The sequence below is a fragment of the Dermacentor andersoni genome, chromosome 4 (assembly GCF_023375885.2).
Source record: "Dermacentor andersoni chromosome 4, qqDerAnde1_hic_scaffold, whole genome shotgun sequence".
In the NCBI taxonomy this organism is placed as follows: domain Eukaryota; kingdom Metazoa; phylum Arthropoda; class Arachnida; order Ixodida; family Ixodidae; genus Dermacentor; species Dermacentor andersoni.
Window position 1 is genome coordinate 95600563 of NC_092817.1, and position 22238 is coordinate 95622800.

The window sequence follows — 22238 nt, forward strand, 5'->3', positions numbered from 1 at the left end:
TTTGTCCTCGTGGCATCGTGGCGTAGCCGTTTCACACGGTGCGTTCGCCTGAGTTGGAGTTTGAATGTCGGTATAGTTCGCTGAGACGCGTGCTGCATAAGCATCGAAATTGCATGAGAATAAGGTTTTGACCTTCGTGGCGGAGTAAACAAAGATATTGCGTTAACCTGCGCGCTGCGTAGGATGACATTCAATAAGATCCTACATGTCAACCTTAGTTGTATGAGATCTAGTACACGACGCTTGCACTCCATGGGCATTCGAAACATGTGTGACAGAAGTGCATTACTCTTCAACCTTGTCTTTAATACATCGCACTGCGCCTGCACTCTTGTAAGTTGGCGCGCGTTCGTTTGTGAGCACAGGCTTCGGCTATAGTATTTTTTCCACGAAGAGTAGATTTAATTAGGGTGTCAACAGGAGAGGTTGGAAACACTTGCTTCCTCCTGATATTCCCTTTCACTTCAAACGTGCTAAGGAGTTATGAGTAACAGCTAAAAGAAAGTACCGATTAGCAAAGGAAAAATAAAACAATAAAACATGGCGACAGTCGCAATATCACACTTGAGAGCGAGGTGGAAAAAAAAAAGGAGAAGAAGAAGAAGAAGAAGAAGAAGAAAAAGAAGAAAAGGAAGAAAAGGAAGAAGAAGAAAAGGAAGAAGAAGAAGAAACGTTTACACGCACACACACACTGTATTATACTGTGATGCTAGGTTGCGCAAAACGAAAATATTCCACGAAGCAAATAATGCCCTTCTGGATCAGACCGCGGTTCAAGAATGTAGCCCTTAAAGAGTGAAAAGTTCTTCATTGCGGTACAGTTGATGACAGCTCTCGAATCTGCTGGACATGAAGCGGAAGGTTCCTTGAAACTGATCATGCCTTTTTTATTTCTGTGCACGTATTTCCCTCATTTGAAATTCTATTTGGGATCAAAGTTGTTTCATAAAATCTGTCGCAAAAAGTATGGCGCGTCCAACTGACCGCGGAATGCTAATAATATTCGACCCAGGTTCCGCATTCCTTATACATCATTGCACTCGGAAGAACGTATATAAAAAAAAAGTCGAGCCCGCGGTAAATTTGCATTCAGTCTGAATACTAATAACATGACGTTCAGAGCTCATTAGCCCCCAGCAATAGCCGGCCTGCCAAACTTCGCTCATAACGTCACCAGTCGTTAAGTATATATAGCATGTTATCGCCTCCTATTACGTACTCGAACGTATTGATATGCGCGGTTAATGGCCTGTGACGATGAACCATCAGAGTCGATGGTTATTGCCGTCGAAATTATGCGACATTACTGAAACGAATAACGTCAGCGGTGGTACATATAGCGGCAGCAGTTTAGCGTGGATTTATGCACTAAATGCTTACTACATAAAACTGGACACGAATAGGGCCGCGTGCCGATCCAATGATTAGCGTATTTCTAAAATTACGTGGTACCTCTTTTCCACAATTTTTTTCTTTCTTCTTTTCATAAGGTCAAATGTACTTAATATCAAAATGAGTAAGGACCAGGTTATTTACACGAGAAGAAGTGCTCCGATTAAGCTACATTTCGTGTTCGCTAATGGCACCGACGATAGGAAATATGCCTAAATAGTGGTCGGTGCTCGAGGTTAATCCCTTGCAGGTCGTATTTCGCAGTAATGGTTCATAATTTCTTGCGAGCTTTCACGTTAAATGTAATGCCGAGTAGTATGTCATTGCATTTGCCAGCAAGCGCACTTAAGCCTATGTATACCACAGTGACTCGGTTTTCGTACCACACTTGAGGGCAACCTCTGACTTGAGATTCTTGCATCAATAAATTTATAACGCGCACGTTGCAAGTGCTTCTAAACCTTATATTCGCTCTATTGCGATCGATCTTACACGGAATTCAAAATTAGCGAATGTCGCCGCATCTCCAGAGGAATCTAACTGAAGCGTACGCAGGCATTTCGTCAAGAGCCCACCAAAGTGAAGAAAGCTTCGCTCACCCGGTGTTACCCATTTCAAACCAAGGCCACGGCATGAAGTAGTTTGAAACGCATTTGTATTTTAACAATCACCTAATGCAAATTGTTTTAGTACTTTCTTATTTTTAATTATTTTATGACAATACCCTGGCAGTTTATGCCGATGTTGACGGAGCGTCAGAGATTTGCCGCGTGCGCTCGGGTATCTATCTCGAAGAGAATAGTGAGAAAAGCGGGTAGACGTTCGCCGCTTTGAGAGCCCTTTTGTGCGCCGTATACTGACAGAGGCAGGCGATGAAGAAGTAGAACGACAAGAAACAGGGGGCACAGAAACAGAGCCTCAACTTCCTTCACTGGGTTGACGACTAAGCTGCACGAACAAAACGAAAACTATATGCGCCCAGGACACAGGATACCTCGGGAAAGTAAATCTCCACGTACGTGCTCTGGCACCATGTGACTCCAGAAGGCCATCTAATTGGATGAACCTTGACGCATCCCATTACCACCCGGAAGAGTAGTAATGGAATGGCATAGTCTCGGCTGCTTGTCGTGGTATGCCGGTTAATGTAAACGTAGGATAACGCATTTGAAACTGTATTTAAAAGAAAACATTGACAGTATTGCCTTAAGTTTGAAGCATCGACAACCAAAGCAAGGTTTAGCGCTGTGGTTGAACTCCTCGGGCGGTGTTTGATATATACGCGGCTGCGACATGTTGGCGCAACGCATGCAGCGCGCAAGGCAACTCCCGCTGTGCAGAAGGAACAGCACCCTGGAAAACCAGCAGGCGTCTCAGAACACTGGTGCGATGAGCGCGGCCAGCGGCATTCGCAGGCGTCACACCAACTCGATGGTGCACAAAATGAGATCGACATTGAAGAGATTTAAGGGCATCAAATAAAAGTCATGCTACATGCTTGCGTGAGACTAGGAAATAAACAAAGCAGCATCTTTATTCCGGTTTATTTTTAAAGTTCACTGAGTTTAGGTATGCCATCTACAATCGTTTCCCAGTCACTTCGCTTAAGGTAGCAAATTGAACACGTGCCTGGTTGGTCTCCAGTTTGCTTTCATTCTCTCTTTCTCTGCTTGCTCTTTGCCATCAATCGGTTTTGTTACCGAAGACTCTATACCAAAAGTAAGGTGGACATCGGATACTTGAAATTCGCTTTCTTTTTTGCGAAATGTTTTTTGCTAGCGAGTGCTCTTATTGTGTGCTTCGTTTTATTTAATAAAGAAACAAAGTACCCCCTGTAATGATACGGATAAGTAAAATGTTCACATTTACACATAAGTTGTTTTGCGATAAGAGACAAAGGCACGACCCAACCGGAAAGAGCACTCATGCCACACCAATTAGCTCGAACCCGTACGCTGTAGGCCTGCTTTGATAAGGTATTCAATGTTAAAGGAAAACGAGCATTTCAGGTTTACACAGATCTCATACGGCACAGAGTGGCATTTTATTTTTATTTTCTCGATCATCTTATTCCAACAGAGCACTAATGAAATGAGTTGGTTGCGCGTGATCACGGAAGTTGAATTAGTGTGACATTACAATTGTTCGGCTGCAGTCACTAAACACGGTTAGTGTACGTTACGAGAACCAATAATATTTGTGAATAGATGGCCCTCAGGTAAACCCGGAAAAAAAATTCTTGCGAATAAGCTGACCTCAATACCCATACACATGCTTTCTGCAGATTCCATAAAGGCAGCAATTTTCGCGATGTTCTGCTTAGTTTAGCAGTAATCTAACCTGAATAAAGCTTCGATGTTATCAGCACTCTGGGTGTTGCTGCAACTGAATCATTTTGATGGTGTTTTGGAGCACATGCTAAAGAAAGTAATTTATGAGTCGTTCTTTCTTTCCCTTTGCGTTGTGGCAAGCGAGTTCTCGATAAGAGGAGACGTCTGCACGTTAGAATCTGCCGCTCGACAAAGTGTTCGTAAAAACTGTTTGTACAAGTGCTCATAATTGTACAACTGCTCACAGCCTTTGCGGCACCAGCAGCATAGCAAGAACCACTGCGAGATCAATTTATTTAGTAAGATGCACGATATCGCCATATGCAAAGGCATTAGTTCACTCATTGGTTTCGTGTGAACATATTATATGACGCATTGGGCAGGCAGATATAATCATGATTGCACGCACTTGTAACGCGTATTTTCTCTGCGCGTCATTCTACGTATCATTGAATATTATGCGCAGCAGTTGATCAGTGAGAGTAAGCATTTGCCATGCTTTTCCAACGGTATTATTATTTTCTAGTCCATAAACACAATCTATATAAAACCGACGTTCTATTTAATTCGTTTTTCTAAGGCCATTTGTGGGTCCAATTGAGCCTAGATAAGACACAAAAATTGGACTGGTCTGCTCTCGCACACAATCGGCGCCCCGAACCGCTGTAACGTAAAAAAAATCAATAAACGAAGCACAGCTTGACCCCGTTAGGATCCAAACAAATTAAAGACGAAGTGAGCTGTCAAAAGTCGGCACGCCGCTGCTACACAGCGTTCGTCGCCAACTATACAGTCCTATTGCCCGGAGTCCTTCTGTCCGTAGCGTGGCGGAGGAAGAAGTTTCTCGAGAACTCTCGACGTCGACGGCGTGTAGCTATAAGTCACCACTCCGGAGCTGCAAGTCGCGGACAAGAAGTCGAGCCAAGCCGGACCGTTGTTCGCAGCCCCACGGAGAGTCAACAGATCCTCTCTACCCGCGTCTCCCTCCGCCACCTTTTCTCCTTCAACGGTCGTCGCCGAGCTTCCAGCAGCCTTCTCATTCCCACAATACACGATTCGATTTTTTTCTTTCCTTTCTTTCGAGGGCGTTTCCTTTACGTAAGTTTTCACTTTTCATTCCTTGATTCCTTTCGCATCGTTTACTTTTAGCACCTCCCGAAATTCCCTGCCTCTCTGTGCCTTCGCTCCCCTCTCCTTTCCCTCGAAGCTTCTGGCGATGACCGGTGTCCCATCTGGCCTTCTCCGTTCCGGTCACTCGGGGAGCTTTGTTTAAGTCCCGATCCAGTCGTTCTTTATCGGTGTCCGGACGTCAATCTTGGTCCCCTGCCATCCACTTGACTATCTCTTCTTTCTTTATTTTTTTTTTCTTGCGGACCGCTCACGTTCTTTTCACTTTCTCGCCAGTGCAGAGCTTTCTTTTCCTTGTCTACAGTTTGCGCCCCATTGTCCGGCTTGTCGTCAGTCGCGTCGTGTTGTTGCGTGTCCTCCCCCCCCCCCCCTCCTCCTTTCCTCCTACTCCCTCGCCTTGGAATTCCGGGAGGGTTTTGTTGTTCTTAAAGACCCTGAGGTTAAAGAGGAAGGGCACGCGAGAATCGTAAACCGAGAAAAAGTGCCGAAGCACCTGTTGTCGCGTTCGCCTTCGGCTGTGTTCAGCCTTTGTATGGAGTTCCATGTGTTTTCTTTACACGAGCGCAGAGTCACCGGTTTCAGAGTTATATAGGAAGAAGGAGTGTGTGTGTGCTGTCAAACAATTACTGACGGTTTGCTTGAAATAACACAACCCAACTTTTGTTACGTGCTTGACGAACATGTCTCGAACAAAACTTCTGTGCAAGAGTCTAACACAAACGCCGCATGATGTTGTCTGAGAATGTGCCGTCTGCTTTCTTAGCTGCCATCCATCAGTTAAAAGTAGTTTAGAGCATGCGTGACATTACCAACACAGAAAGTGTCAATTACGGGCACGAATGCAATGTTTGAATAAGAGCGTTTCGCGGAATTGTTCAACTGACATGGTAATAATCAGTGCGCGAATAATATCGTGATTAGTTTCTCTTACTTCATTTGCCAGATGTGAAGATTATACAGATAATTCAAAAGTATTCTTCATAACTAAATCACTAAAATGCAGAACGTGAAAAATATCCTGGCTTAACCAGATTGACGGTTAGGAAGTCGGGAGACCCCTGTGCTCGGTGCATTTGGTGGTGTGAAGAGACGTATTGGAACGCGCCCTCTATAAGCATTGACGGAAGGTACCACGAGTAATATGCTCTAGACTTGTGCATAAGATTGTCCTGTCAGTGCCGGACGATGTAGAAAACGACTAATAAAAAAGAAGGCCACATATTCTTAAGGTACTGCGGTGATGTACACCGCATAATATGCGGAAATTCAGACTAATTCCGCCGTGTCAGTCACATCGCTAAGAGAAAGTAAATAAGCAAGCATGAAAAATTGAGGAATTTGAGAGCCGAGAACATTACTTTTGACAGAGATTACAGTACCGTTCACGGGTAACAACCGCTTAAATAAGAAACGACCCTAAAAATTAGAAATAAGAAAAAGAAGGTAGACAGAAAACAAGCTTGCCAGGACATTTGTGTGTGATGGACTGAATGTGAGATACCGAATATATCTGTTTGCAGAGTCAAATTTATTAAAAAAGCACCTAAATAAAGTAGGTTAAATTTATAAAAAGTGTGGATGACTACCGATGGATATAAACAGGAGCGCCGAGTAGCCTACCTCGCAATGAATTTTTCGCGTCCAAATATATACAGGATGATCACTTTTAAGTTTTATGGAATTTTTAAGAATAGTTTGTTGCCTATAACATAATTTTAGTCCTGGAGATGGATGATTTAGGGAGGTGTACATTACTTGCACGAGAAATCGAAACACATATCAACGAATCAACGAAAACCCACTAGGTATATATTTTTAATTATTTACTTTACGGCTCATACTGCAATTTATGAGTTGTAGCCAGTGAGCTTGCAAGGCATAACCACTTGGAATGAGGGGGAGAGAGAGAGAGAGAGAGAGAGAGAGAGAGAGAGAGAGAGAGAGAGAGAGAGAGAGAGAGAGAGAGAGAGAGAGAGAGAGAGAGAGAGAGAGAGAGAGAGAGCAAAGAGAGGAAAAACTGGGAGGTCAACCAGACGAGCGTCCAGTTTGTTACCCTAAACTGGGGGAAGGGAAAGGGGGAACAGAAAGAGGAAAGCGGGATAGAGGGAACACTGTGTGTGCACGCAGCAAAGCGCCTTGAAATAGTCGTATGTCAAGTCAAAGCAAGTGCTCCGCCGATACATTCGGCTGCCGCCATTCTGATTGGAATGAATTTCCGCAATGACGCCAGTTTGCAGATATGCGCCATCAAACATGCCGTAAAAATGCACTGTTGTTCTACTTACGTCTTTATCAAAATGCACTTTTATGCATTGAAGCACAAAAGTGCGTACAAGCGACGCGCCACCGCTTCTCGGCTGGACGAAACACCAGCGTGGCAGAAACAGGAAGCGACACGCAGCCAAAGTCGAGTTCCTAGAATCCTCCACTGCCCCTAGCATCTCGGCCACCGGACAGGGAGCGAGAGTTTGCTACGTCAAACACATGGGGCTTTAGCCTGCGTCCTTTGTAGAAAAATATACTGAGTCTGTCTTTTGCCACCAACCGATGCGCATTCCTTTCACGGACGGTGCCAGACACAGTATACGTAACAAAGAGTAACTGGAACGCTCATGTATTTCGTTCCACACTTTGGGAAAGTATATCTCGAAATTGCTGGCATCCTTGAAGTTCAACTGGATACGCCTTACAAGCTGAATGGCTACAATTCGTAAATTCCTCTATGTGCGTTAATGTAATTACCTGAGAAGCTAATTAGCGAATTTTCGTTAATTAGTTGAATATCTGTTTCGAGTTCTCGTGCTAATAATGTCCGCCTCTTCGAAGAATCCAGCTCACGGACAAGAAAAATGCTACCTGCCACAAGCGATCTTTAAAGCTGCCCTAAAACTTAAACGTGATCACCCTGTGTACGGGTTGTCCTTTCTTTTTAGACTATAGAGATTTTTCATAAAACAAGCTATGACCGTGAGACACCGGCCCTTTTCTCACACAAGCTTTGCGACGAGGCGGAAATACTTTAACGTTAAGTTACTCTGAAACGACGAATTAAAAATATTGTTAATTAACCAATTTATTATTAATTTGCAGGCAGTTGCTTAAATGGAAAGCTTGTACGGAGTCACGATTTATGGCATACCAATGTGTTTCTTTTTTAAATCCAAGAAAATCGCGCGTGATATGAGACGTTCGTGATCGAAATTGAAGGCCAAATGCAGGCAATATCGAGACCGAGCTCGTGCCGCTTCGCGTCAGACGGCAACGCCCCGTAAAGTAGTGTGGGGCGAAGTTTGGATGATCGCATGCCGCGGCAAATCCTGACTTCCCGCACAGCGGTGCATGCTTGCCAGGCAAAGCGTGCCGTGTCAGTATAGGTGCCGCGACTCGCCCGCGGCGTTCGGTTTCAAACTTCCTCGCGCTTGTCGTCAAGGGGCGTTTCGGTCGGGTGCGATACCGGGACCGCGTTTTCTGCGCTCCCCAGGCTCTCGATTTCGTCATTGCCTGGATTTACCGCCGAAATGCGATGATAAATATCACTAATTAGGTGTGATTTCCCGAACGTTTAAGAATTTACGGTGCAATAAGATGGGACTACCTTCCATTTCGCCATTTAAACAATCGCTTCTGAGGCGCCAATAAAAAATATAATTAATAAATTCTTGTTAATTAGCATCTTCAGAGTAACTTAAGCCACCGAAAAGTGTTACATGCGAAGACGATATGTGTCTCAGGGTCATAGCTTCTTCATAAAAAAAATCTGTGTTGTGTAAAAAAAAAAAAAGAAATCCCTCTGTATACAGTATAAGGTCCTGGTGCGTTCCGCCTATAACAGTGCTCCCTTCCACAGCTCGCCTCCTCCTTTCGTCGCGTCTTTGAAATGTGCTTTCTCCGCTTTCTTTCTCCACTAAACGTTTCATTCAAATAGAGTGAAAATGAAAAAAAGAAGGAATAGAACAACTCGCGCGCGAGAACGAACTCTGCCCGTCGGCCAGTTGAACCATGCACGCCGGCATCGCGAAACCCGGCGGCGATTGCATCGCCGAAGTGTGTCAATTCGTTGTCTGCAGCTTGAGAAAAAAAAAAGAAAAAAAAAGCGCCATAGGGCACATTGCCGCGTCGAATACTCGCGGTGCTGTGGGCGTTGCAAAAGGTCACAGGCGCTGTGTTGCGCGGCTGCTATAGCACTCAATCTTACCACCACCTATACGTGCTGCGCTACGAAGCTCGCTCCGGCAAGACACTGATTTGACGCCTGCTTCAGCCGATTGGACAGTCTTGTCTATCGGCATATATAGGTTTGCTGGGCGAGAGGGAAGCATCTGATTCCTGCAGCTCCATTTCCCTGTTACATAAGGCGCTACACTGGACGTGAATTAGACGAAGTGACGGAAAGAAGTAATAATTGTAGCACAAACAAAAAAGAAACGAAAACAAAAACAAATACTGGACGACGTAATCCAACGAAGCGCGAGGTTGAACAAGTAAATAGAAAAGGGAGAACTGTCCAGTTCAAACGCATGAACGCTTTCGGCGCTTTCGGGCTCAATCATATGTAACGAGAAAAATTCCACACTGCTCACAGTGCTTCACTCGCATTGATAGTACCTCGAGAACGCCAATGTCTGTCTTACTCCGTCGTAATAACCGCGACCCAGCGTTGGCGGACAACACGGCAAGGACTACGTTAAGGTCCTGTCTTCATTTGACTATACCTGCCAAATGTTGAAGTTCCTTTGTCATTGGATGGGCTCACGTACCCGCTCGAACTATGCGCAAAACTAGGCAATGTGAAGCGCAAAACGCAAAGTGGCATGTCCACTTGGCTTGACTATACGTGTAGCTGTTGTAGCCAGGCGGCGTCAAGGACTGCCAGATGAGAAAACTATGATTTCACCAATACACTCAGCAGCATTAAGAAAGATAGCTCCTACTGCATATAACAACAGATAAATTATGACTGCCACTTCTACCAAGCTGACTGCCCTCTCGGAAAAAGGAAAAAAAAAAGAAAGCGCGACTATATACTTTTCATGTATCATGTAGTTCCGGGTACTTCTGCAAGCGTACCTCTTACAGTGTCGCATTATGTCGGCGCGAGAAAAAGAAGTGTGCTTGGTTCATTAGGCTAATGACAATAAATGTAAGATCCCATATCTGCGACAACCACACCCTGTGAAAAAAAAATAATCAGGAGCAAGAAAAAAAAAAAAAAAAAAACACAACGAAGCGTCCTTGCACACAAAATGCCCTGAGGTTTCGAACCGAACATGTGGCTAGTGGCGAGGCTGAGGTGTGCTATGGGCGTGCGAGCCGCTTGGAAGCGTGCACCGAACCGGGACGTTGCTCGAGGCCGTGGCGAGGCGTGCACAGTAAAATAATTTACACCCTTGATGGTGAGAATTGCGAGTCATAACACCCTTGAAGGGTGTTTTCATTCTAGAAATATCCCATCAGCACGACTTCTTGCGAAGCGTAGGGCAGTTCTAGATGTCATAACACCCTTTTACCCACCAAAAGGGTGCACTGACTAAGAATATTGGGGATGGGTGCAAGGGTGTTTTTGTTTATTTTTATTACTTTCACAAACATACAGTTGTACAAAGAGACAGCGTGTCCCACGGCACTACAAACCAGTGGCGGATCCAGAAGCGGGCCGTCCCCTACCCCAACCACTTCCCCCCGAGACATGCCGGGCTTTCAATGCCGACAAAACGCCTGAAGAGGGTTCCCCACCGTTTCACTGTCTGTTTTGATGAGCTATTTTAAATATGTCCTGCGAAAAACCTGTTGCTGAAGCACTACTATTATGTCATAGTGGGCTAGGTGGCGCACAGTTCTCAAATGTCGTCACGCACAAATTCCGCGGGATCCAAAAGCGCGCACATACTTTTTCTAGCATTGAATATTTAACCAAAAAGAAAAATATTCAAGACGTTTTCAGCAAGGCAGAACAAGTGCTGCTCTTGCTTGTGGGACGCCAGCAATCCAGCAAAATGACCAGGCCACGTGACAGCATGCAGCTGGACGCGCCACAATTGCTCCAAAGCAATGCGGTCGTCTAGGTTTCTTTCAAGCACAACGAAACAGGCAGAAAAGGGGGCGACGAACCATACTCGGACAAAAGATACGCCAATTCGGGAAGATTTGACCCCACCTGAGATTCTTTCGCGGAATCAATAACCCCAATTCGTTCTGCTCCTCTGACGTTTAAAAACAAGGTAGCTTCGTAGGCAAACTTGAGCCTTCTCACCCACCACAATGCTTTGATCAAGCAGCCTCTACAGAAAGAGCCGTGCAAAACGCTCATGGCTTCGCGTCTGCGTCAATTTGCGAAGCTGGCTGTACAAAAAGAAACTATTAAGTTTTGTTACGTTTCGCCTACGGCGCGCGGTATAGCCGGCGCGGATGCAACGGACGCCGGGGCTTCGTTCAAAGCGGCGGACATTTTGGCCCGTTCGGAGCTGCCGCAAAGCCTCCCCGCCAAGCGCGTCCAGGCGTGTTTCAGTGCCACGTGTCTTCGTGTGTGCGTGTGTGTGTGTGTGCCCACGCTTGTCAAAGTGCGGCAGCCGGGGAGAGGAGCTCCCCAAGTGTGAAGCGAGGAGGTCTGATCGGCGCCGGGTTGTCGGATGCGTCACTACACTCGTCTCAACCTGTCTCTCAGCGTGTCCGTGCCCAGTCACGTGCGCATCTGACGAGACGTTCCTCCTTGCCCTCAGCTGCGAGACTATGAAAGCAGCTGCCCCCCGGACGCCGAGAGAGGCTCCGATTTCATCCGTTGAGTTACGTGCTCTCCCGTCTCTCCACTTCGGTCGACCTGACCGGCCGCTCTTTTGCGATGCTAGAATAAACAAGTTGTTCTGTTCCCAGTCGACTCATGCTTTGCCGGGACCTTCGGATGCTTCCAGTGCCCCAGGCCGCCAGGCCAACGCTACCCTTGGGGCTTGCGACCCATTTGCAATAACGGGCGTCAGCACTGAGGTTCCAACAACTCGTGCCAGCGGTGCGATTACAACAGTTTGTAGTTGTATAGGAAAGGAAAGTTCTACTGGCTTACAAACAGCTGCCAGAACAGAGTGCTGAAAAAGAAAGGGAGGGAAATGTGAGAAAGCATAGAGAACCAACGTACAATTTGCGATGCATACAGTATTTGCCACACCGGCTAACAGCGCTATTTACTCAAATATTTCCCCTCCCAAATTGGAGACAGTATTATTGCCTGCATGGATAGGACATTAAGCCAATCATTATAGATAGAATGAGATTCCAGAAATTGGCGGGCCATTTGCAGACCCATCTTTGTTCACGGTACAGTGGCGAGGCATTTTTCAAGTGTGCGCGCGATTGCCCACCTGCAAAGTACGTTCGAGATGTCTTGGCATATGCAGACCTGCGCGAGACTCGCCCGTCTTCCCTCGCGAGAAGGGTAGGACAGGTGCACATACTTTGTAGAATGAAATTGAACTCTGGCAAAACACCAGAGCTCTGGATGACAGGTTACAGTGTCCACAGAGGCGTTCTGCTAGATATTAAAGCGAAGCTTTCTATGCCTCCTCCCTTTTAATTTCCAATTCTGCTGCTGCTGCTGTCACTGCCTTGCCAGTCGCGGCGGTGGGTGGTTTCAGAGCGTGCATAATGTACATGAGAGGGACTCAGGGAAGGCGTGTGCGAGCCCTTTTAGCGAGAACTTCGTGGGCATCGCTACAATACTCTCTGGACCCCTTTGGCCGTCATAATGCCCACTGAAACACCCTGGTCATCGACACAATGCCATCTGGAAGACTAACGACGAGACAAGAGAATGTTTAAAGCCAACACCCAGACGAACTGGGTAAATAACGCCACTTTTCGCACGTGGCAGCTCGCATACATGGGATGATCGCCGGAGAAGGTAAGGGCGCTGTCACCGTGGTCGCCCTTTTGTGCCCGGTATCCACTCCAGCGCTAGTCACTTCAGCATGGAATACCAACTAGCCCGGTCTCACACTCTACAAACACAAAGCATGCTTCGTTTGGGGTCTCCTCAATAAAAGGAACACTACTACTAAACATGGCAACAGTTGCGGGCAAACAGTAATAATTTTACTTCAAGGTATAAAAGGGCACGTTTCTGCTATTTCTAAAAAGTAAGCACCGCGCAGTTTTGTGCACGTGGATCACTGACTCAGGGCATGCAGAGACGCAAAGCCGCACTAAAGCACCGCAGCGTCAAGACGACAACACGCAAACGGCTGTTCGGCAAATCAACGCTTCAGCCCCGTTGCGATGCGCTCGTGTAAGGGTATTAGAGCGTTAACTTTCACGTAAGCTACGAAAAATGGCGTGCAACAGCGCCTCGAGCAAGCACGTCTTTCTGTATTATAACATTCAACATCACATCACGACTGTGGTAGGCCGTCAACATCATCGCCAAATATCGTCAGTGAACGCAAATAGAACAGCAAGCTGCGCTTATGTGGATTCCCACAGTGCGTGGGATCTGCCTCTGTCGTTTATAATAATAATAATAATAATAATAATAATAATAATAATAATAATAATAATAATAATAATAATAATAATAATAATAATAATAATAATAATTGCTTAGAGGCAGCGTAAAATAAATAGCCTCGAAAGTAATATACACACGTAGTTTAAAAGAATATATGTATTTGTGCCTTGAAAACGAAACCGAAATTGAAATAACTTCCACCGACGGGTGTCGCCGCGATCGCTGCTGAGTCTCGCGGCGGGCCGCCGGGTGCACGTGTGTGTTCTCCGTGACAGTCTTGAAGTTGTGAGTAATTAGATTGTTTTTCGCTACGTTTAGGTTCCACCACCTCGTTGTTTTCGTGTACTTTTGTGCTCATCGACGCGAAGGGAGCATCCGGACTGAAGGCGACGCGATTATGCGTGAGAAAGAAAGGCAGTAGCGGCCTGCGACATCGGTGTTTCTTTGTGACAGTGTGTTTACTATGCCTACGACGGCCGTCATTCGTGGCCAACGAGAAAACATCTTCCATTCGGCCTGACCAGTGATGAAGTGGACTTTTTTTTTCGGCGGAATCCATCGTCAACTTCGTCCATCCACTACGTAAACGAAATGGCGTGCCCGGAGTGTACACATCGTGACAGCGCTCCGCCTTCAAATCGAGGGCCTTTTGCAAGGCGGATGGACGGCTCATATAAAAGGTACGTACGTGGTCACATTCAGCATCGCGTTTTTATGGTGCGTCATTGTGGTAGGAATTTTCGCGTAATTTCTTTAAAGGACAGCACAAGGTGTGTTGGATGCGAGTGTAGTATGTGTACTTCAGGCGGAGCCTACGGGTACCGAACGTGAAAAAGAAATGAAAATATTTAGGATGTTTCATTGTTCGTGTGTCCTCAACTAATTGTGACAGCACATAGAGTTGTAGAGAATTAAGTACTGCTACGCGTCAGTATACGGCGCAGGCAGGTAAATAATACTTTGGTTTGGCTAATTCATTCTGTTGCTAAAGATGGGCGCATACTTATACCGGTTTCACACGGCCACTTTCGATCACGATTGAGCCTGTTCTGGATCGAAATTTTCGGCGGCGATTGGCTACCGTCCGCAGATTCAGCAAGGAAGGCAAACGTCATCAGAAATTCGATCCCAGTCAGGATCGATCGCGGCCAAAGGTGTGCAGTGTGACAACCGTATTAAATGTCGCTTGTGTACTTGCACTCGTTTTGTTTTTATTTTTAATTTTTTGTCCCAGGTCACGTGGTAGGTAATGACGCAGGTAGCTTGCAATGCTTGTGCTTTCATCGCTAGAACTAATACAAAAAAACCACAACCATCCCGGCTATGTGGCTATCCTTCGTTTTCAGTTGTACTCGTTTGTTCTAGAAGCTTTCGTGCCGTTGCGGATGAACGCGTGGTTGCGCTATTTGTTTATGAATTTATCTTTGTGTAAATAAGTACACCGAGCCTAATCATTTTTTTTCTTGACCTTGAACTCGTTTTTTGGTTTCACGCACGCATGCTTATTACTACTACTATTTGTTTTCTTGTTGTACGACTGAACCCTGCCTAAGGCGCCCTGTCAGTGGTCGACAGTATTTCTGAAATGAACTGCACTGAACATCCTACGGCTATTCTACGTTTCACTGCCTTATTCTAATATCTAGTTATAAAGCGTATGGTTATTGTAACTATTCTTGGCTTGTATATATGTATGTATTAAGCGGGTAAATGCTTAATTGTGTTTGCAGTTTTGAGAGGTTCTCTTATTAAGTGGTCAATCTCGGGTGGTATTAATGGTGAGTTGTTTTCTTCTGCCCATGCAGTTAGTCAGCATGAAGCAATTGCATGGGAACCGGCTGATTGTCTTGGGCCTACACATTGCTCAAAAGACAGTGAAGGTGTCTGAGCCGACAGGTATACTTTTTTCATCACAATTGGCCCACATATTTTTTCCACTGGAGGATGAAGACCTCTCCCAGTGAGCTCCAATTACCTCTGCCTTGCGCTGGCTGATTCGAAGTGAAGCCTGCAAATTTCCTGACTTCATCATACAGTCTAATTCTCTACCGTCCTTGTCTACCCTTCTCTTCCCTTGGCATCCGTTCTGTAACTCGAATGTGCCACCAGTTATCTGCCCCATGCATTACATGGTTGAAGAAGGCACTTGGGCTAGTTGGTGCTCATTGCAGACTTGAAACATCAATAACTAGCGTGAAAAAGACGACAACATCAAGAAGCACATAAGACAGAACTCTAGACTTCAACTGAAATTTTTGCTGCACAGAAACATGGGATACACAGAATGTCGACCGATGGAAACAACACAGGAGCTATCGGAACAAATTGATGAACAGGTTAATTTCACATACGAACACTCTTGGTAAGAGCCAGGGACGGCTGCTCACACACCTGTTCCCCACTTTGTTTATGCAAAGTGGTTCGTATATTTCCCTATGAACCTGCTTCTGGAGCTGCCTGAGCGCACGATTGCTTTGAAACTGCTCGGTGCATGAGCACGTATGGCGATAATTGGCCAGGTAGCCACTAAGGCACTGAAAGCAGCCCTATGTTCCCTCAAGTCAAACAGGTCGGTGTTTAAAAGACTGCTTCGGGGAACCAAGATAGGGCAGCTGTCAGTGGCTGGTGGCCATATTGCCAATCATTGCTGTAGGTGCTCATGCACTTAGCAGTTTCAAAGCGCTCATCTGCCCATGCGGCTCTAGAGGAAGGTCGACATGAAAATATTCGAAGCACTTTGCACGAAAAAGTGGGTGATAGGTGTGTAAGCACCCCTTCCCTGGCTCTCACCGAAAAGAGTGTTTGTATCTCGAAATGAACCTATCCATCAATTTGCTCCGATACCTCCTTTGTCAGACAGGGAAAGGGAAAGATGAATGTTGCTTCCATCCGTCGAGGTCGCATCCCCTGAATCCTATGTTTCTGTGTAGCCAAAATTTCAGTTGAAGCCTAGAGCTCTGTCGTGTGTGCTTCTAGCTGTCGTCCGTTGTTTTTTTCGCGCTAGTTAATGATGTCTCAAGTCTGCACTACATGGCCTGACCAGCTCCCTTCTTTACTCGTTATGTCAGCTAGGATATCAGCTCCTTCGTCGGCTTTCTGAACCACGCTGCTCTCTTCCTGTTTCTGCTGCCATCAGGATGGGAGTGGACATGACAAATGAAATTGAGTGTCATTTAGACAAAGGAGCAGTGAGACTTCCTGTGCTTTACCTTTTGTTGTTGTACATAAATGTTGAAATTGCACCAACACATCTTTTTCCACCTTGTGATTTTCCCATAGCTGTGACAAATGAATATATAGGCTTTAAGAAACTAGATATGCAGTTTGCCTAAGAAAAAGAATACTTTTGCACTTAAAGGTAATGTGTATGATGCTCTAACTCCTTTGATGCATGTGCCTTGAGAGGTGTTGATGTTGTTCTTCATTTATTTCAGTAAGCTTTACTTGATCGGTATGACTTTGTATAAAGAAATAAGTTCTGAAGAAACCATAATACCTGACAGGCAGAATTATCGAGGTTGAGAGCCAAGTTTTCTTTCATGACATTTTTTTCAGGCTGTACTAGTTGACCCATGATGTTCAACAGTGCGGACTTGTACAAAGGACGTCGAAAGTGGCGAGAAATGGAGACATCGCCTCTTTCTCCATCCTTTGTCGAGTTCACATTGTCGAACGTCATCGACCAATACCAACTAGCCCGTTTGCGTATCTGTACTAGTTGAGCCATTTCTACTATGGTACTGTAAACCGAATGTGATAAATTCAAGATTGGTGCCTTTTCTATCTTTCTACCAGTGTTTCATATAATAGTTTAAGGCATTATGGTTGATGTCATGTTTTGACACAACCATAACCTCATAAGATGTCTTCATGCATGCGAAAGGTGCCTCTTGTACAAGTTGCATGCTGGCCTGATATGGAGAACAAACCTGGCAGGAGGTAGAGCACATGCTGTATTGTAAACAAGACGCACGATTGCATTTACTTGGCAGTTATCGCAATGTTTTCTGATATTTACCTGGATGAACATTAGTTATCTCAGCTGCTAAAAACACTGGTAAAGATACATCACTAGACACTGGGAGCAGAAAGAAAATCTGATTTTGCAGTACTATTGAAGTCATGCAACATTATGTCTAACCAAACTGGCAGGGATGCTAGCTGTTAAAAAGAAAGGGCTGATTTCAAGAAAATTTCGCATCCCTTGATGTGTAAGTGAAATGCTCTATGCTTATATAAAGTACAAAAGATTTCCAGGATAATCAGGCTAGTTAAACTACACTGGCCATTTGCTGATTCAATAAGGTTCACTAAAGCTTGTTTTAAAATTCATTGTCTTTATACAGGGTGATGATTTTAAGTTTCGTGGAATTTTTAAATATAACCTGTTGCATATAGCATAATTCTAGTCCTTCAGCAGGAATATTCAAACAGGCAGATATATCTTGCACGAGAAATCGAAACACATGTTCAACTAATTAACGAAAATCAATTATCTTTTCAATTAATTACTTAGTGGCACATATGAACACAAAGAAAGTGGCTTAACCGAGGCGCCGATGTTTATTATTCTTATCATAAGAAGCCAGCAAACACTAACACCAAGGACAAGTTAGGGTAAATTACTTGTGATTAATAAATGAAATAAAGAAATAATAAATTAATGAAAGTGAAAGTGGATGAAACAACAACTTGCCACAGGTGGGGAACGAACCCACGTCTTCGCATTACGCGTGCCATGCTTTACCAATTGAACTACTACAGGCGCCTTTTCCCCATCCACTTTCTTCGGTATTTATGTTTCCTAGTAGAACTCTGGGAATGTTTTCCAGTGCCACCACATATATGAGGCACATATTGTAATTTACGAATCATAGCCAGTGAGATTACAAGATGCATCCACTTGGAATTGATTTCCAGAATGATGCCAGTTTGGAGATATGCACCATCAAACTTGCCGTAAAAATGCGCTGTTGTTCCACTTTTTTTAACAAAATGTGCTTTTACGCACTGATGCACAAAAGTAACTGGAACATCCTTGTGTAGTGTTCTTTATTAGGGAAATATTCCTAAACTGGTGTCATCCTGGAAGTTCAAGTGCACACGTCTTCCAAGCTCACTGGCTACAATTAGTAAATTGCAATATGCGCTGTGAAATAATTAGTTACGAAGTTAATAGTGAATTTTTTTTAATTAGTCGAACATGTGTTTCGATTTCTCATGCTAGTGATGTCCACCTCTTCAAATAATCTAGCTCAAGGACCAGAATTATGCCATCTGCCACAGGAAATTTTTAAAAATTCCATAAAACTTAAAAATGATCACGCTGTACAATGCTACTACAGTGCTAAACAGCCAGCAGCCTAATCATCACATTTAAGAATGCCGTAACAACACTGACAAGTGCACTAAAGTTTTCTGCGCTTCACAGATGAAAGATGTTGGCCATTAGAATGTTTGATCTTAGTGTAACTCACAATCAGATAACCAGCAAGATTAAGTGAAAGCAGGTGACAAACTTCATACATAAAAGGCTTTAACTGTGCTTTGATTAAAATAGCTAAACTTCTGTTAAGCATGATGCATTCACTGTGTTGTTCCAGTTCAAAGCATCTAAATGATTAGATGCTAAAGAGTCTTGCTTGGAAGATCTTTAGTGAAAACCTCTGTAATAAAAATACCAGCAGGATTTTGTGCTTGCTTAGTGGAGATGTCTCAGATGATGTTAAAAGGTGTAGGTAGGGCTTCTAGTAGAGATGCCAAATAGTTCTGAGAGAGGGGTTGTTACCAGCCACTGTGTAGGTCATAGATTAAGAAAAACATAAAGGTCAGCTTAGTGATTCTTAGTATAGTGATGCTTGCATTGTTTGCCTGGGAAATCTGAAGAACAGCATCGTTTGTGCCCCTTGTTAAAGGAGCAAGCTTCTGTGAAAATCCTGATTTCTACTCCTATTAACAATGTATATTCCTGAGGAGGCAGGCAAAACAACAATGCCTTGTGTTATATTAACCGATGAATGTAAGGTCATTGTTTTGGCACGTAAACTTTGCGAATTTGTTTTTGACTTGTGGCCACCACCTCCTGTGAAATAATGGTTGGCATTTAAACTATTGGTTTTGGGAACAAGGTATTAATGTCAAAGTACCTCTTGATGGTTACCCTGCGATGCATAGCGAAGCATATGGCTGCACCTTATTTTCAATATAACTTGCTTGTAGCGAAAAGTAGCAGTGAGATGATGTGGCTTCTCATTGTAAACTTACTGCATAAGAAAGGATTGATATATTTGTAAGCAATTTATTGGGCTCAACACGAGCATCTTTATTTGTGCACATTCTAAATGGTAGTTTTGGGTCAGATGTCACACACGAAAACAAACTGCCCAGCGTTATTGCTGCAATATGAGGGCGGTTAAGGAAGTAATGCCTCCAAACACGCTACTGCAAACTGTAGTACTGCAAATATTTTGGCTCTTTATCATTAATGCACTGATGTTTAAGCTATACAATGTCACTTGCCCCATCTTCCTATCTCTTCACGTTCCAAAGTAATCGATCAATGCATGACATCCAGTGGTGATGTCCGTTTGAAACAGCGGGCTGTAATTGAATTTCTCACTGCTGAAGGTTCTACGCCCTTCAACATTGATTGCCGTCTGAAAGCAGTTTACGGGGATGCCTGTGTTGGAAGTCAGCATTGTGCGGAGGTGGGCAAGGACTGTGAAACATCAAAATCCAGCCGCATCAAACGTCCAGGATCAGCACCGAACTGGACAGCCCACAACGGTTTCTGATGAGGATCATCAACATCAGGCAGACGAGTTGAATCGAGTCAATCGCAAGATCAAGCAACACCAGATTGCAACAACACTCGCCATTTCTATTGGTTCAGTGAACCACATAATTAAGAACCTCCTGGGTTACAAGAAGGTTTGAACTTGTTGGCTATGCTTCAACTTGTTCATGTCAGTCGTCAGTTGCCGTGGCACCCAACAAGCGCAAGTCTTCTTGTAACGCAGGTCTTTAATGATGTGGTTCACTGAGCCAATGGAAATGGCGAGTGTTGTTGCAATCTGGTGTCACTTGATCCTGCAATTGCCCCGAGTCAACTTATCTGCCTGATGTTCATGACCCTCATCAGAAGACATTGTGGGCCATCCATTTCGGTGCTGATCCTGGAGATTTAATGTGGCAGGATTTTGGTCTTTCACAGTCCTTGCCCACCTCTGCACAGTGCTGACGTCAACACAGGCATCCCCATAAACTGCAGTCAGATGGCGATGAATGTTGATATGCGCACAACCTTCCACAGTCAGAAATTCAATTACAGCCTGCTGTTTCAATTGGACGTCACCACTCGATGCCATGAATTGCTCGATTACTCTGGAACGAGAAGATGAGGCGACATTCGATAGCATAAACATAAGTCCATCAATGATGAAGAGTTCAAAATGTTTGCAGTAATATTGGCAAAGTAGTGGGCTTGGAGGCAATAATTTCTGAATTGCCCCCATATAATTGTGTAGCCTGTCTCTCCTACATTCATGATGTGGCAGAATAAATGCCTTATTCTTTCGAAATAACGATTTCTTGGAAGTAAGCACTATCTGTGCTTGTTTTCTTTATCCTGGTTTTCATGTGATCTTGAAATATTAAAGTGAATGATGCAGGGAAGCGCTGCTTGTCATGTTTCGTGTACTTTTCCTGACATTAAATTGCAACAAATCATTTTGCAGGTAGAAAACAAGCAGATGGCTACAGCGATCAGTGAATAAATGGCTTCATCTATGATGGCTCGCCATAGGACATTGGAATGGAGCTACACAAAGGCATCACCAGCCTCGCCTGTGCCCTGGAACATTGGTTTGAATAAGACTGTTCTTCAGTGTAGAACGACCACAAGACTTGTCACCACTTACAAGGCATAGTGCAAGCTATAAATATTGTACAGGTGGCTAGAATAAATGACCCTCCATGCAGTCACTCTTCCTGTATCTGTGGTAAATGGGACCATTTCACGCAGAACACTCACACGTGATTATGCGTTTTCTCTCAAAGTTGCTATGCCATGCATTTGGAAACACATTACGTATTGTATGCACACCGTACATAACATTTTTGTGTGCTAGCCTGACTGTAGACTTACGAAACATACAATGAAGTGCATGTGTACCCGCTTCAACATGTCATACTTCAACACCCTTATAGCAAGGGCTATTATATTGCTTATTACACCCGATAGGTGAAGGGGTAATATATTCCTGATCACACCCTTACACCCCATGGGTCGAAGGGTAATATGTTGTTCAAAACACCCTCAAGGGATAGGGTGTTATTGGAATATAGAATAACCATCATAAGGGTGTAATTGCCTATAAAACCCAGCTTTTTCTAGGGTGCTAGGGGGTTAGTTATAGACACTCAAAAAAACCCTTAGGGGTGTAAATTATTTTACAGTGTGGGCTCGTATAAATTACCGAGGAAATTAATGACGCCGTTGTCGAGTATTGACGTTTTCATTGATATACCGAGATATGCAGTTCCATGAATGCGTGTTTATATGGTGTAACAAGTACACTGGACACCGCCAGTTGACTACGTTTCTTTTTTTTTTTTTCCTGTTTGTTTGCGCTCCACGGCGTACGTACGTATAAGCGCGCCTCATTTGTGATGCCTGGAACCTAATAATCAACACAATTGATGAGCGCAGAAACTTCATTTGTGTGGCTTGCTGCAGATTGCTCCTTACTGCCTGCACTTCAGATTGATTTATTCGATTGGTAGCGTGTAAGGCTCAGCGAAAAACTGGGACACTATAAAGACCCTCCGCAAGGGAGGCTGTGGGTTTATCTTTCACAACATGGAGTTTCTTTAAGGTATACGTCCAGTACTCGCTT

The 22238-nt window shown here is 44.4% G+C and overlaps 1 protein-coding gene and 1 long non-coding RNA gene across 2 annotated transcripts in view; one reads left to right on the top strand and one right to left on the bottom strand.

The window, feature by feature from the left end:
- The window catches only part of Dbx (homeobox protein Dbx), a 95651-nt gene that overhangs the window by 64280 nt on the left and 9133 nt on the right, over positions 1-22238 (bottom strand). The gene's annotated exons all lie outside the window — the stretch shown is intronic.
- LOC126536519 (uncharacterized) lies at positions 13585-21325 on the top strand. The gene is made up of 3 exons (XR_007600680.3): positions 13585-14021; positions 15147-15237; positions 21078-21325. It is a non-coding gene; the product is annotated as an uncharacterized lncRNA (long non-coding RNA).